Here is a 16,030-nt window from a genome sequence, read left to right on the forward strand (position 1 = left end):
GAGACCAAAGCAGATAAAGGAGATTCCTACTTTAAAATTTGGTGGTCAGAGACTCGAATATGTAGAAACAATTAAATATCTAGGTCTAATATTTGATCAAGCTTTAACCTGGAAAGAACATATTAAATATATTTCAGCAGCATGCCAAAAAAGACTAAACCTCTTGAAATGTCTTTCTGGTACAAACTGGGGAGCGGACGGTAGGACTCTACTCACATTATATAAAAATCTGATCCGTTCCAAGATTGATTATGGATGCCAAGCTTACTCATCTGCTTCAAAAACAACTCTAAAAGTTTTAGATATCGTACAAAACAACGCTCTTAGAATAATATGTGGTGCATTTAGAACAACTCCTATTATAAGTCTTCAGGCCGAACTAGGTGAACTACCTTTAGATTTAAGAAGACAGGAATTAATACTCTCATATGCAGTGAAGCGGTACTCTTCACAATGTCACCAAACTATTTGCTCTTCAAGTACTCAGCATACAAAAAATCACATTCCCTTTCAAGAAAAATGCAAACGAATCATAAATGAACTACACCTTAAAGTTCCCAAAATCTATCCTAGCAAAATACTAACTCCCCCTCCCTGGCTAATATCTTCTCCTCATTTAATAATGGATCTAGCGTTAGAAAATAAGAAAGAAACCAATCGTCATATAATTATTTCTAAATATCAAACCTTAATTTCTCAATTTTCCTCATTCGAACAGTTATTCACTGATGGATCAAAGACTAAATATTGTGTAGCATCTGCCTTTGTAACACAGAATGAAATAAAGAAATATAAACTAGAGGGGACTAACACTATTTTAACAGCAGAACTCTTTGCGATATATAAAGCCCTAAGTCATGTTAGGAAAAGTTCTCAAATTAACTTTCTCATAATTACGGACTCTTTAAATTCTTTAGAAATCATCTCTAAAATCTATTCTCCCCACCCTGTGGCCAAACTCATAAGACAAGAATTGCACAAACTAAATCACAAAAATGTTGCTTTCCTGTGGGTTCCATCTCATATTGGAATCGCTGGAAATGAACTGGCAGATAAACATGCTCGAGAAGCCTTAGAGGACGCAACTATAGAGATCTATCCAACAACTCCAGCATCAGATCTCAAATCATATTTCCACAGCAAAATAGTTGATATATGGAATAGCAGATGGCATGAAAACCAGAAGCAGTTATTTGAGATAAAACCAACATTTCAACGATGGTCTGATAATTCCACAAATCGATTTTCCCAAGTGATCATCTCGCGATTGCGGCTTGGTCATAGCCGCCTCACGCATGGTCATCTGATGACACGAGATCCTCAACAGGAGTGTTATGCTTGTGAGACCCCTCTGACAATAAAACACCTTCTAGTGGAGTGCCCGTTACACAGTGCGGAAAGAGTTCAATTCGGAATCCCGGATGATTTGAAAATACTATTCTCAAAGTGCGGTTCCAAAGTGATCCTTCAATACTTAAAAGCAATAGACTGTTTATATAAAATTTAATTATAGTATTCTATAGTTATTATTATTGTTAACAAAACTATCATTTTCGCTAATAGCCGTACAGGCTGATGCGAGTTTGTAAATAAAAAAAAAAAATATTGATATAATTTAATTGTAATGATAATGGATCTGAATGTGAGAACTGAAATTAAGTGATGTGATGTTAGTTGGAGAGGTAAAAATTTTTTTCCTTGGAAAAGTCAAAGACAAAAAGTAGAGGGCTGTGGTGTAGGGTATAAAGACAAGAATTTTAAGGGAAAGAGAGGGATAAAGAAAAGATAAGGTGTGGAATTAAACTGAACGAAGTAATGAAATGAAAAAGAAGTAAAAAGATAGTAGGGTGAATTAATGAGGTGATGGTTAATAGGGTTCAGTAGTTAATAATGTTAGTCGGGTAAAGGAGTTTGAAACAGTGAAGGATAGAGGAAATTTTGAAAAAGAAGGGAGAGAAAGTTGAAAGAGAAAGAATAGGATAAAAAGAGGAAGTTGAAAAATAGGAATTATGAGAATAATTGGCGGTGAATGGGGACAAAGTTGCGGTTAAGGGATGTTTGTCTATTGACACAGTTGGGACTCTTCTTCATGTCCTTGCCAATCTCCAAATCTTCGTATAAGTCTAAATGGAGTGTATTGTTTTGTTGAATATTGTGTATCAACTGGACACCTTCAGGAATCTTAAGTTCATGTTTATTGACTTTTAAATGGTGTGAAAAGGCAGAAGTGGTATCTCTCTTGCTGTGTTCAGCAGATCGGGTAGAAAGGGATCTGTAAGTTCTGCCGATGTAGGTGGCATCACAATCTGAACAAGAGAGTCTGTATACCCCACTCCGGTTCATATAATGGATAGGATCTTTGGTACTAGTTAAACTTTTGCTGAGAGTGTTATTAACTTTGAAAGATATTTTTATGTTGTCACAAGAATTGGAAATGATATGTTTGACTCTTTCAGATAATTTGGAGTTATTGAATGGTAAGGAGGCATAGATGGGAGTAGTTGTGGATGATGTAGAGAAAGCGGATTGTTGTAGTAATTTGAGTTCTCTTTTTTGTTGAAGTTTAGTGATGATGTCTGGGTCATAACCATTGTTGACTGCAATCTGTTTGATAATATTCAACTCATTGTTGAATTCAGTTACGGATAAATGAATAGAGTTTAATCTATGTATAAAACTGCGAAAAGCTGAGAGTTTATATGATAAAGGGTGATTAGAAGTAGAATGGATAACATGATCTGTCTGTGTTGGTTTACGGTAGATACCAAAGTTGAAGTGGTCATGTAGTCTGGTAATAGATAAATCCAGAAAGTTAATGGAGTTAGAAGATTCTAGTTCCATGGTAAAGGTGATATTAGGATGGATTTGATTAATTTTGTGAAGTAAGTTGTGAGCTGAATCAGAGTTACCAGAAATGAGGACTAAAATGTCATCAACATAACGGAACCAGTGTAAGATCTCTGGATTTTTTATGATATAGTTGGATTCTAAGTGATCCATAAAAACATCAGCTAAGAAAGGGGATAAGCAACTACCCATTGCTAAACCGTCAGGTTGTTGATAAAAGTTGTTATTAAAAACAAAGTAATCTTGAGATAGACAAATTTTGAGAATGTTTATAATAGACGAAGTGGTAGTGGAAGTGACAGAATTATTTAAGAGGAGTGAATTAACCAGACTAATCGATTCATTTTTTGGTACTGAAGTAAATAAATTGCTAACATCAAAAGAAAGCATAACAATATTTGGATTAAGATTGACAAGTTGAAGTTTTTCAACTAATTGGCGAGAATTCAAAACAGTAAACTGTGGGGTAAAGTTGATAAAGTTTTTAATGGTGTTAAGAATGAATTTAGATAAAATATTTTATTTTATATTTTATAATTATTTTATCTAAATTCATTCTTAACACCATTAAAAACTTTATCAACTTTACCCCACAGTTTACTGTTTTGAATTCTCGCCAATTAGTTGAAAAACTTCAACTTGTCAATCTTAATCCCAATATTGTTATGCTTTCTTTTGATGTTAGCAATTTATTTACTTCAGTACCAAAAAATGAATCGATTAGTCTGGTTAATTCACTCCTCTTAAATAATTCTGTCACTTCCACCACCACTTCGTCTATTATAAACATTCTCAAAATTTGTCTATCTCAAGATTACTTTGTTTTTAATAACAACTTTTATCAACAACCTGACGGTTTAGCAATGGGTAGTTGCTTATCCCCTTTCTTAGCTGATGTTTTTATGGATCACTTAGAATCCAACTATATCATAAAAAATCCAGAGATCTTACACTGGTTCCGTTATGTTGATGACATTTTAGTCCTCATTTCTGGTAACTCTGATTCAGCTCACAACTTACTTCACAAAATTAATCAAATCCATCCTAATATCACCTTTACCATGGAACTAGAATCTTCTAACTCCATTAACTTTCTGGATTTATCTATTACCAGACTACATGACCACTTCAACTTTGGTATCTACCGTAAACCAACACAGACAGATCATGTTATCCATTCTACTTCTAATCACCCTTTATCATATAAACTCTCAGCTTTTCGCAGTTTTATACATAGATTAAACTCTATTCCTTTATCCGTAACTGAATTCAACAATGAATTGAATATTATCAAACAGATTGCAGTCAACAATGGTTATGACCCAGACATCATCACTAAACTTCAACAAAAAAGAGAACTCAAATTACTACAACAATCCGCTTTCTCTACATCATCCACAACTACTCCCATCTATGCCTCCTTACCATTCAATAACTCCAAATTATCTGAAAGAGTCAAACATATCATTTCCAATTCTTGTGACAACATAAAAATATCTTTCAAAGTTAATAACACTCTCAGCAAAAGTTTAACTAATACCAAAGATCCTATCCATTATATGAACCGGAGTGGGGTATACAGACTCTCTTGTTCAGATTGTGATGCCACCTACATCGGCAGAACTTACAGATCCCTTTCTACCCGATCTGCTGAACACAGCAAGAGAGATACCACTTCTGCCTTTTCACACCATTTAAAAGTCAATAAACATGAACTTACGATTCCTGAAGGTGTCCAGTTGATACACAATATTCAACAAAACAATACACTCCGTTTAGACTTATACGAAGATTTGGAGATTGGCAAGGACATGAAGAAGAGTCCTAACTGTGTCAATAGACAAACATCCCTTAACCGCAACTTTGTCCCCATTCACCGCCAATTATTCTCATAATTCCTATTTTTCAACTTCCTCTTTTTATCCTATTCTTTCTCTTTCAACTTTCTCTCCCTTCTTTTTCAAAATTTCCTCTATCCTTCACTGTTTCAAACTCCTTTACCCGACTAACATTATTAACTACTGAACCCTATTAACCATCACCTCATTAATTCACCCTACTATCTTTTTACTTCTTTTTCATTTCATTACTTCGTTCAGTTTAATTCCACACCTTATCTTTTCTTTATCCCTCTCTTTCCCTTAAAATTCTTGTCTTTATACCCTACACCACAGCCCTCTACTTTTTGTCTTTGACTTTTCCAAGGAAAAAAATTTTTACCTCTCCAACTAACATCACATCACTTAATTTCAGTTCTCACATTCAGATCCATTATCATTACAATTAAATTATATCAATATTCTTTTTCTTACTTTGGTTTTATTTTATTCAGTACACTTTCAATATTATTTTCATTTTAATTTCATTCGTGTATCAACTGGACTTAACAGCTATAATCATACTTTTCTTTATCTCTAACTTCACATACCCTCACTTTGTCACAAGAATTCTCTCAAAACTTTTGAAATAAAATTAAAAAATAAAACATCTCATAATAATTACAATTCTTTTTCATTCACATATTACACACTTTTAATTATTTGACTGTATCCTAACTCAAATCCATTATTTACAAAAATTTACATTTATTTTTTAAATAACAATATTTTCCTTTTGCATATACAACCACCAATACAATATAGACTAGATTAAATTGCCTACCAATTTATTCATTTTTTACAATAACATTCCAACTAATACTGATTCTTTCTCTTCTCTCGCCTTCATCTATTTTTATCTTTTTATCATTATTGACAGCAGCTCAACTTTCTTTCTATCAATTTGATCAATCTAATGTTATGGTATACAGTCAATATAAATAATCTTATATTCTAAATTAATTTTGTATATCACAAGTTCTTTTCAATAACCAATAGATTTAAAATGTTAGACATTTTCAGATATTAAAAATTTTTATCATTTGTTGTGGGTCATGACCTATTGGTTAATTAACTTTAAAATCGACTACCTTTTTCTCTACTGTCAATGTCACTTCAAACAGTTCCATACACACTAGTGTCACTTTATAGTCAAAGTTGGCCTAAGGTGGTAGATTGAGGTTTTGGTAGGGTTTCACCATGTTCCCATAGGCAATATCCTGTAACATCGGCGTTTAGACTGTTGAATATTATTTTTAAATAATGTAAATCGAATTTTAAATTCAACCATTGTTTGGTTCTGGGGCTATTTAGCAAGTATGCACGTAAGTAATCTAACCACATTTTTAGCTTTTTAAAAATTTCAACCATCTTTCAATTCTAATGGTGGGATTACTTATTTTATTGTAGATTCACTGATGATGGACCGATAGGTCTGAAAACGTTCTGAATTGGACATATTTTATTCAATCCATTGGGATTTTTAAGTTTTAATAAATATACCAATTTACATAGAAGTGGTTTTACTTCTTGTTAGAGTTTTTAACTATATGGTGTACAGCCAACCTGGGGAACTTCCCTTTTGGTCTTTAAAATATTGTTTAGTAGAGGTAATTAGGATTTATAGTTTTCGGAATATGATTTTTCAAAATTCTCCACGGACAGCAATTTTGGGCAATTTTCCTTGTTATTTCGCAAATATTGTTCTGTAACTTTTTTCTACGTAACTTTAGGTATATGCAATGCTACATGTAATAGGAATAGAAATCAATTACTTTTAAAATGGTCTACTGTATAACGTTGTACGATTTTTTTTAAAGAGATTATGGGTTTTCAAGTCTTTATACTTTTAACGATTTTTTATAATATAATATAAAAATAAAATAATATTATTATATAATATATAATATAATATTATATTATATATCTATACTATACACCTAATAGATACCTTAATATATACTAATACCTAATATAAAAAAAATATTATTTTTTACATTTTTTACGACTATTTTTTAAATTTCTCATTATAACTTTTTTCTTGTACATGAATATACTATATATTGGTCAATAAAGAGGGCTTACTTTCTGTTCTTTAAAATGGTGTATCATCTACGTATATTTAAACAATGGAAACCGAGTGATTCTTTGATATTTTTTTACCTGTAATATTTAAAATTATTTCTTTGACAAAAATCACTTTAGTTAAAATTATTTTAACGTTGACATTTACAAAATTTTCAAAATCAAAATCCATTTCTTCGTTAGCATTAGCTTCAATATCTTCCTGACACCTCAGTTATCTTAGAGTTCCTACAATTAATACCCATGCACATGCACCCTTTGCAGAATATTGAACAACTAATTCCTATCTTCCTAGAACCGCAGTTTTTTGTACATCTTTTGGTACATTTACATGCTATTTTTTGAAGCAAAGCTTGTGGTGCAGGAGCTTTGACAGTCAATATTGGAATTAATCCATATTTTGAAGTTTGCCCGGCCGAGTCAAGTGGATCCAAAGTATTACCTATAAAAAATAAGATTACATAACACACAATCACATAAAAAAGTTATTTTTTATAATTCACCATTTTAAAGTAAACAGAATAAGCTTTCTTTTTTATTATTATAATATATACCTAAATGTAGAACAATAAAAGTTATAATGGGAAATTTAAAAAATAATCGTAAAAAATATAAAAACTGGTTAAAAGTATAAAATCTTGAAAAAGATAACCTCTTTAACAGAAGTCGTACAACATTATACAGTAGAACATTTTAAAGGTAATTGATTTCTATTCCTTTTACATGTACCATTGCATATGCCTAAAGTTACGTAGAAAAAAGTTACAGAACAATATTTGCGAAATAACAAGGAAAATTGCCCAAAATTGCTGTGAGTGGCGAATTTTGAAAAATCATATTTCGAAAACTGTAAATCCTAATGACCTCTACCAAACATCATTTTAAAGAGAAAATATTTAAGTTTTTTTATGTGAAGCAATATCTATACCTATATCCCCGTGGACAAAAGTTATGGGACAAAAAACAAAATTTATTTCTTTCGGGTTTCTTTGTGCTTTTTCTTTTGAATATATTTTTGTAAAAAAAAAGTATCTTTGACTTTAAAAAGTTATATTTAGATAGGAAATTTAACCAGAAACAATTTTTATGTAGACGCGTTTGTACCAAAAGTGCATAGAACTCACCCTAGTGTAACTTGTGCCCAGGGACCAATTCACCCATTTCACAAAAACGCACCCCTGTAAATAGTAGCACTCCGCGGTTTTTTCATATATGGAGATTCATTGACCATATGAAATAATAAAACCCCGTTAACGTTGTAGTTCCTTTCTATAGTACATAATCAATAGCCTATAGACATTATCTATCTACAAACACTGTAAAAATTTGGACCTTATATCATCTAAGAATCCAGAGATATCTGACATCAAAAGTTAAAAACCTAGTATTCGGGAAATCGCACAAACATAAAACACTCTAATAGGTTATAAAGCTACTGGTACACGGTAAGTTGAGTGCAGACGTTCAGAAAATAAATAGTTTCGTAACCATGGATATTTTGTACTATAATGTGTTATATATCGTTGAAAAGAGAAGATTTCAGAGAATAATTTTCAATCATAACGCAAAAAACTTAAAGAAAATAAATTTTCAGACTTTGGGTGACCTTAAAGAAAAACAAAAATAAATCTTTTTTAAACACTTTTAAAAGCATCTAATTAGTTTTTCTTAAAAGCGTCATTTTCCCCCAAAAAGTGTCAAAAAGTCATTTTTTTGTTATTTCGCCTTAAAATATTCGACTTGGAATTTGACGAGTATGTAGGGGAGAGTTGGACAAAACCGGGTAGGTTGATAAAACCGGGTACCCCTTAATTCTTCTAACTGTCTGCTGCTATATATTAGACAATGTTAAAATTAGTGTCCCTTTACCACCAACAGTCGTGTCTATTCATTTCTACCTCATTTGAGTAATCTGTGCCAGAGCAGTAAGACCTCACCTGCTTTTTGATGCAGGAAACTCGATTTTTAAGGTAAGTTTATAACTGTTTTCTCCTCTAATGAATAACTATATGGCCATTTCAAAATTTAATACATGTAACCTAGTATATTACCTTTAATTTGGCCAAAAATTTTGAATATTATTTCATAACTTAAAAATTTAAAAAACATTTAATGTCTTGTTTACGAGTTTGACAAAACCGGGTAGTCCGAAAATCGACAAAACCGGGTACCCGATTTTATCAGATCTGTTGTTACTTCCAGTTTCTGCAGTGGTTTTTTGCTTTTAGTTAACTACAACATGTGGCTTCTTCTGTTGAAGAAGCTAGTTAGAAAGCTAGTAGGAATCATTTTAAAAAAATTTCCAGTCGTAAAAAAATTAAAACTAAATGAACTGGACAAAAAAAAACGCGGTAAAAGGGGCTGCACCAAAAACAAAATTTTGGAGAGTTTGGAGAAAGAAGATAATAATGACGATGCGTGTCTATATTACAATTAACTATTTTCAAATTATAATGCGAAGGAAAGCTGGATAAAATGTGTGTCTTGCACCAAATGGGCTTATGACGCCTGTAGTGCCTATGATGATGTAGATGAAGTTTTTATTTGTGACTTATGTCCATACATTTTCGATTTTTGTTCACATGCTTTTAATAAATATTTTATTTTCTGCACATTAGTCTTTTTACATGGTAATTAAGTTACTACCCGGTTTTATCATACCGGTTGGACAAAACCGGGTATTTTGCAATATTTTCATAAAAATAAAAAAAAATTAAAAATCTAAGAATATTTTTTTAAAAATTGACATTGGTATATCAAACTTATGTCATGTGAGAATATTTCAATCTGCAGCAAACATTTGCTACTCTCACATAGCAAAAGATACAGACGGTTTTTGGAGTGGTACCCGGTTTTGTCCAACTCTCCCCTACCTATTTTTCATTAGCTACAACTCTTCTTCTACTGGGTCTATAGATCTCATACATACACTTTTTCACTTTTTTTATGAGCTATATTTTTGCTAAGAATATTTTTTTTTTCGATAAAACACTTACTTTACTTTTTGAGTTATTTGCGAAAAACCGTGTAAATACGCGGTTTCTTGTTGAAAAATGAAAATATTTACTTGAAAATATCTCGAAAATATTGACTTAGTGAAAAAACTCTATGGAGCAACAGTTGCTTAAAATTAGTTTATCCATTTCCGGTTTTATTTTGAACGTATATTACTTATACAGTGAACGGACTATATGTGATTAAGCCACAACTGATTGTAATGAACATTTCATTTATAGGAGATTCTGACCAATAGAAAGCTACAGAAATCTAAATTAAATCGATAATTTTTGATGATTTCCCGTCGTCAAGTATATTACGTCAGAGGCCCTTCGTTGCTACGAAAAAATACATTCAGTGACATTAATGACAATTAATGTTTTAAAAATTATAAAAGTGATGACTTTCAACCGTCAAATTAATATTTATAACACCTGTTTGTTTAATTGTACTAATTTGTACTTACATAAATAAATGAAAATAAAATTTTGGTTTTGAACAGTTTTATTCATGAAATAATCGCAACAAATTACACTCGATCTCTAAAATTAATATAAAATTTTAGAGCTCTTGTGCAATTACTACTGAAAATTCCATTTTTAGTTTATGTTCGACGTTTCGATTTCGACGCTGAAAATTGTTTAAAAAAAAATTTTTTTTAATGCTACAAAGATGTATAACCAACGTTGTTAGTAGGTTATGTTTTTCAAAATTGATGATTGACTTACCCTGCATAATATCTTGTATCCAACAGCCTGCTTTGATCGAAAACATCTCATAGTGGTGTTTTTACCCTCGGAGTATCAAATTCGGATTTTTTGTGTATTTTATTTTATAATATTTGTTTATATAACGCGTATTTCCGTAGATCAGACTTCCATTTATCGGTTATTATTGGTATGTTGTTGTTGTACTTTTATTTTTGGTATTGTTAATGAAAGCCTGTTATATTCTAGTGATGGGTTTGCCACATTTAACACAACTTTTTTGGCCTAGGCATTTGTCATTTAGCCAATTTTAACAAAGATAATTTTTTAATGCGAATGGAAGTGTTATTTTAATATTATCAAAATCAAAAATAAAACTCGAACTAATCTTCTAGATAAACCATTCGTGGCTTCTAAAATTTGCAAGCCAACGACTTGCCGGAGCTAAGAAAGCCGAGGGAGATCTATCAAGTTGCATCTCATTTCCCGCCTGTCGAGCATGGTAAAATTCCAACAAAGATGAGTTCCCAATTCTCAGATTAGGGGTAGAACTAATAAAAATATCAAATAATCATTTCTTTATGAATAGTATCAAGAGCCGTCTTATTTTATTTAGTTCATATAGTGCAATCACTAAAGGTTTTTGCCTCCGATTTCGTTGAACCTCCATTGATTTTCGTGAAAATTGGTGAGTAGTTCGAGAATACCTCAAGGAACAAAGGTGACATGATGCCAACTTGCGCTTTTATCCTGGGGTCGATTCCACTCCTTCTCGGGGGTGAAAATTATTTTATTAAAAATAATACCATAAATCGATAGAGGGTCAAATTCTAAACAAAATTTGTTATATAAAGTTATTAAAATAATTCAAATCTTTTTGAGTTATTAAACATCAACAATTTTAATTTTTCGTAAGAAAAATCCATGTTTTTAACCGATTTTTCATAAATAACTCAAAAACTATAAGTTTTTACAAAAAAGTTCTAATTACCAAAATTGAGGCTAATAAGAAACGAGATAAATTACTCGCTTAAAAAACTAAACTAATGTTAATTGAAACTGACTCAGGGGTAATTGAATGTATATTTTTTTAGACGAGTACTCAAATCTAAGTATTCAAGCTTAAATAACGGGAAAACGATGCATTTTATAAAATATACGTGCAATATACTTATCAAAGTACTTCGGAATACCTATCAAATGAGCTCTAGTAGAAGTGAATAGCATGAAAATTAAGCAAGTTATGATGAAAATTAAAAAAGAGTCCTTTCGAATTTTTTAGGAAAAAGTGGAAAATAGAACATACGCCATTTCCACAAAAATTACAATTTATAGTAATCCTTACTAGAATTTCTTTATATTAGTATAAGTAATGATTTCAATAATTTTGACCGGTTTACAATGCATATTTTTGAAAAAAAGATATAATTTAAGAAAATCAGAATTTTTAAAATAATTGTAATTTTCATTTTCTTTTGATAATAACTCCAAAAATACTTAATATACATAAAAAATGATATACAGTCGAACCCGCTTATTGGAATAGCCTTGGTGACAATAAAAAATATTCCAATAGCCGGGATATTCTAATAACCGATCATTGGTCGCGGTCGCTAATAGAAATGTTTCGGGTCCTGAAATTTCTATTCTTTAAACCGGAATATTCCTTTAAGCGGTATTCTAATAAGCGGGTGCGACTGTATAACCAAATTTTATTTTTTTCTGTACCAAATATTCTACCGTTTTTACTATTTCCCTAGGGTAAAAAATAACCAAGATATAAACGTTTTAAACTTAAATTTTGCTTTGACAACCATGTAACCGGGACTATTTTAACCTTTTATTTTTAAAAAAGTAAGAGATTTAAAAGGATAAATTTGACTTAGTTTATTATTCCTTGAAATTAGCTTTCAAATAGTTTTTAGGTGAACCTGATATCGTCAAAATTAACGGAGTTATTAAAAAAAACAACACCATTTTTTGGAAATAATTTTAAACGATAAATTTTGAAAAATTTTTGGTGCATAAACTTTTAACGCTATCAACTTGTTCGGGGACTCATTTGATATATATTTTTAAGTACCTTGACAAATGTTTAATACTTTATGTTATTAATTGCATAATCTTCCCGTTATTTAAAATTGAATATTTGGATTTGGGTACTCGCCGAAAAAAATATACATTCAATTACCTATAACTCACTTTAAATTAACATTAAAATGTTGTTTTAGTAACCAGTATATTTAATTTTTTATTAGCTTCAATTTTGATAATTAGATCTTTTTTGTAAAAACTTATAGTTTTTGAGTTATTTATGAAAAATCGGTTAAAAACATGGATTTTTCTCACGAAAAATTAAAATTCTGATGTGTAATAACTCAAAAAGTTTTGATTTATTTTAATAACTTTATGTAACAAATTTTATTAAGAATTTGTCTCTCTATCGATTTATGGTATTATTTTTAATAAAATAATTTTCACCCTCGAGAAGGGGTGGCATCCACCCCCAGGGTAAAAGCGCAAGTTGGCATCATGTCACCTTTGTTCCTTGAGGTATTCTCTAACTACTCACCAATTTTCATGAAAATCGATGGAGGTTTAACGAAATCGGAGGTAATAGCTCATATCCACCTTCAGTGACTCCACTAATATAGCGCCAAATGCACCCTAATATGACAGGTTAATTTTTCAACTTCCTGTGGAACTGTCATTTCTGTCATGTCATTGTTCTGAAGTCTCTATCCATTTCATGGTCACTTGCTGCCATACTTTCACCATGTGAACAAGTCAAACCACAGCTCAGATGTTACCTGGGACATATATTAGTAAAATACTTTAAACATCCATGCTTAAGTTAGCATTTTCAACCGATGTTTCCTTGACGGATTACTTGTACAGGGCTTTGACCCACATATTTTGTAAAATTATATCTTGGTGGTTAGCATTAGCATGTAAATTTCACGTGAGTATAACCTACAACTTTTCTTAACCGTAGTCAAAATTATTTCAAAATCTTTGCATTATTTTACCAGGTTATACTTATTCATTTTAGGTAAGCACTGATTATGATTGGTAAACCAATCAAAAACTAGTTAAAAAATACCTTTTATAAAGGATTTTACTGTTTTTTTATTACATGGTATACAGCCAACTACAGGAAAACTTTTTCCTTGTGGAGTTTTAATTTTTACCCTTCTTCCGCAGGGTTTCCTCAGAGAGTGCATATCTGATTTTCTCTGAACCACTAAAATTCGAGCCTCCGGTATCGGTTCACAACGAAATAACTTGATGGCATGGATGCCGTGGCGGGATCTGCTAGAAACGAATGAAAGTGTTACTTAATATTATCAATAAGTTTTTAACTTTAGAAGACAACTTTAATATATAACTCACAAAGTCCTAATTACAAGTTTGGTGTAACCCTGTATTGCGAAAACAGGGGCGGTGATAAATGGTTGGTAAATTCGGTTGAATAAATTAGTAATGGAAACCGAGGGGTTCCACAAGCATATGGCGATTGGTTTTTAATTGATTAGAATGTTAGCAAACGCTACCGTGTTGATAACTACGGTCGAGTTGAATTATGGTGAATGCGGATATGTGTACTGGTTGTGGTAAATTATATCCTAAAACGTAAAATAGTACGATTTTTAATTCTGTACTGATAAGTAAAACTGTCTTAATTCAAAAATATCAATTTTGACTAAGCTTTATAGTACCTACGTCAAAAAAATCGATAAGAAGCGATGAAAAACGATTGAATTTCAATGCTTGAAATGCTTTTTAAATACATTAAATACCCCTCTGTGGCGCAGTGGTAAAAGCTCCTAACTGAAAAGGGTCGAAAGGGTCGTGAGTTCAAATCTCACGTAGGTGAAGAATTTTTCATTTTTAATTTTATCCTTTTTTGTCACTCTATTCGTCGTTCATCCCTCTTTTTATATCTTTCTTCATTTCTCAATATATTTTAGTATCGTATATCATAGTTAGTCTTATGGGCGTTTGTAAAAATTTTCCTTATTTAGTTTAGTTACCACCCCCTCTGTGGCTCAGCGGTAAGAGCGCCTACCTTTGGATCGAAAGGTCCGAATGGTCGTGAGTTTGAATCTCACCAGGGTCAGAAATTTTTAGCCAGTGAAAACCAATGCAAATAAAACACAAAACACACACACAGTTTAGTTAGAATAGAAGTTCTGAATATTCAAAAATACGTATTTACGGTTGCCTTCCACGTATCACGTATATCCTCTTGTCTTGTTTCCATTTGTTCGCATTGCAAGCTATGCCATAACTCTCTCACAGAAAGAAAAACAAATGAAACGAAAATACTCAAAAGAACAATAGAGAAGACATTGACAGAAAGTTCAAGAAGTAAGGACATCAGTAAATACCGGCACGATAAATACCATAAATGGAGTGAAAAATTCGTGAAATTTAGAAATACAGTGCGGTGGAATAAGTGTTGCCCCCCCCCCCTGTTAACTTGTTTATTTTAAGAATATAAGCAAAACGCTCGGACAGGTCGATTTTTAAACTAATCATAGTATATCATAGCATCAACGTTTCTAACTTTACGCGATCACTCTTCAGGTGACAGGCATAACTTTGATTTTTTTAAATGGTAAAGTACATCATGTGACACCTCATTTAACAGCTTTTAAAATACTGATTTCAAAAATGTATGATACTTTAATCCTTTTTGAGATCGCAGGCCCAAAATTTCGATCGAACTCTTTTTAAACGCATTTATTTTTTTCGAATTCTGAGAAAACTAATAAGTATTTTTGAAAACTTTAAACGCAAAATGAAAAGATTAGATTATTACCGAGGGCTGACAGTCCCTTAGAATAAACAAAAAGTTTCTTTGAATGATATATTTGAAATTAAAAATCACACTAAATTTTCTCTTTTTTTCCACCACTGTGACTTTTAAAATAAACATTACAGGAGTTCTCAGGGACTTTGGACCATCGATAATACTGTAATATTTCATTCTGCGTTTAAATTTTTCCAAAATATTTATTAGTTTTTTCAGGATTCGAAAAAAATTATTGCATTTAGAAAGAATTCGACCGAAATTTTGCGCCTACGCTCTCAAACAGGATTAAAGTATTGTACGTTTTTGAACTCAGTATTTTAAGAGCTTTTAAATGAGTTGTCACATGATGTACTTTCCCATTTAAAAATATCAAGGTTATGGCTGTCACTTGAAGAGGGATCGCGTAAAGTTCGAAACGTTGATGCTATAATGTACTATGGTTAGTTTAAAAATCAACCTGTCCGAGCGTCTTGCTGATTTTCTTAAAATAAACAAGTTAACAGGGGAGGGGCAACACCTATTCCACCGCACTGTATATAAATAGCACATTAGCAGAATGTTAATGTACATGAACAGGAAATGCAAAATCTAAATTAGGCATTCCAATTAACTGTCAAACATGGCCGGAGGAGGGCAAAATCTAATGTTTTAATTTGTAAAGAAAATCCTGTTTGGTTGTTTTTTTTTCTTTTTTGTTA

This window comes from Diabrotica virgifera, chromosome 3 (assembly GCF_917563875.1).
Source record: "Diabrotica virgifera virgifera chromosome 3, PGI_DIABVI_V3a".
Lineage (NCBI taxonomy): Eukaryota > Metazoa > Arthropoda > Insecta > Coleoptera > Chrysomelidae > Diabrotica > Diabrotica virgifera.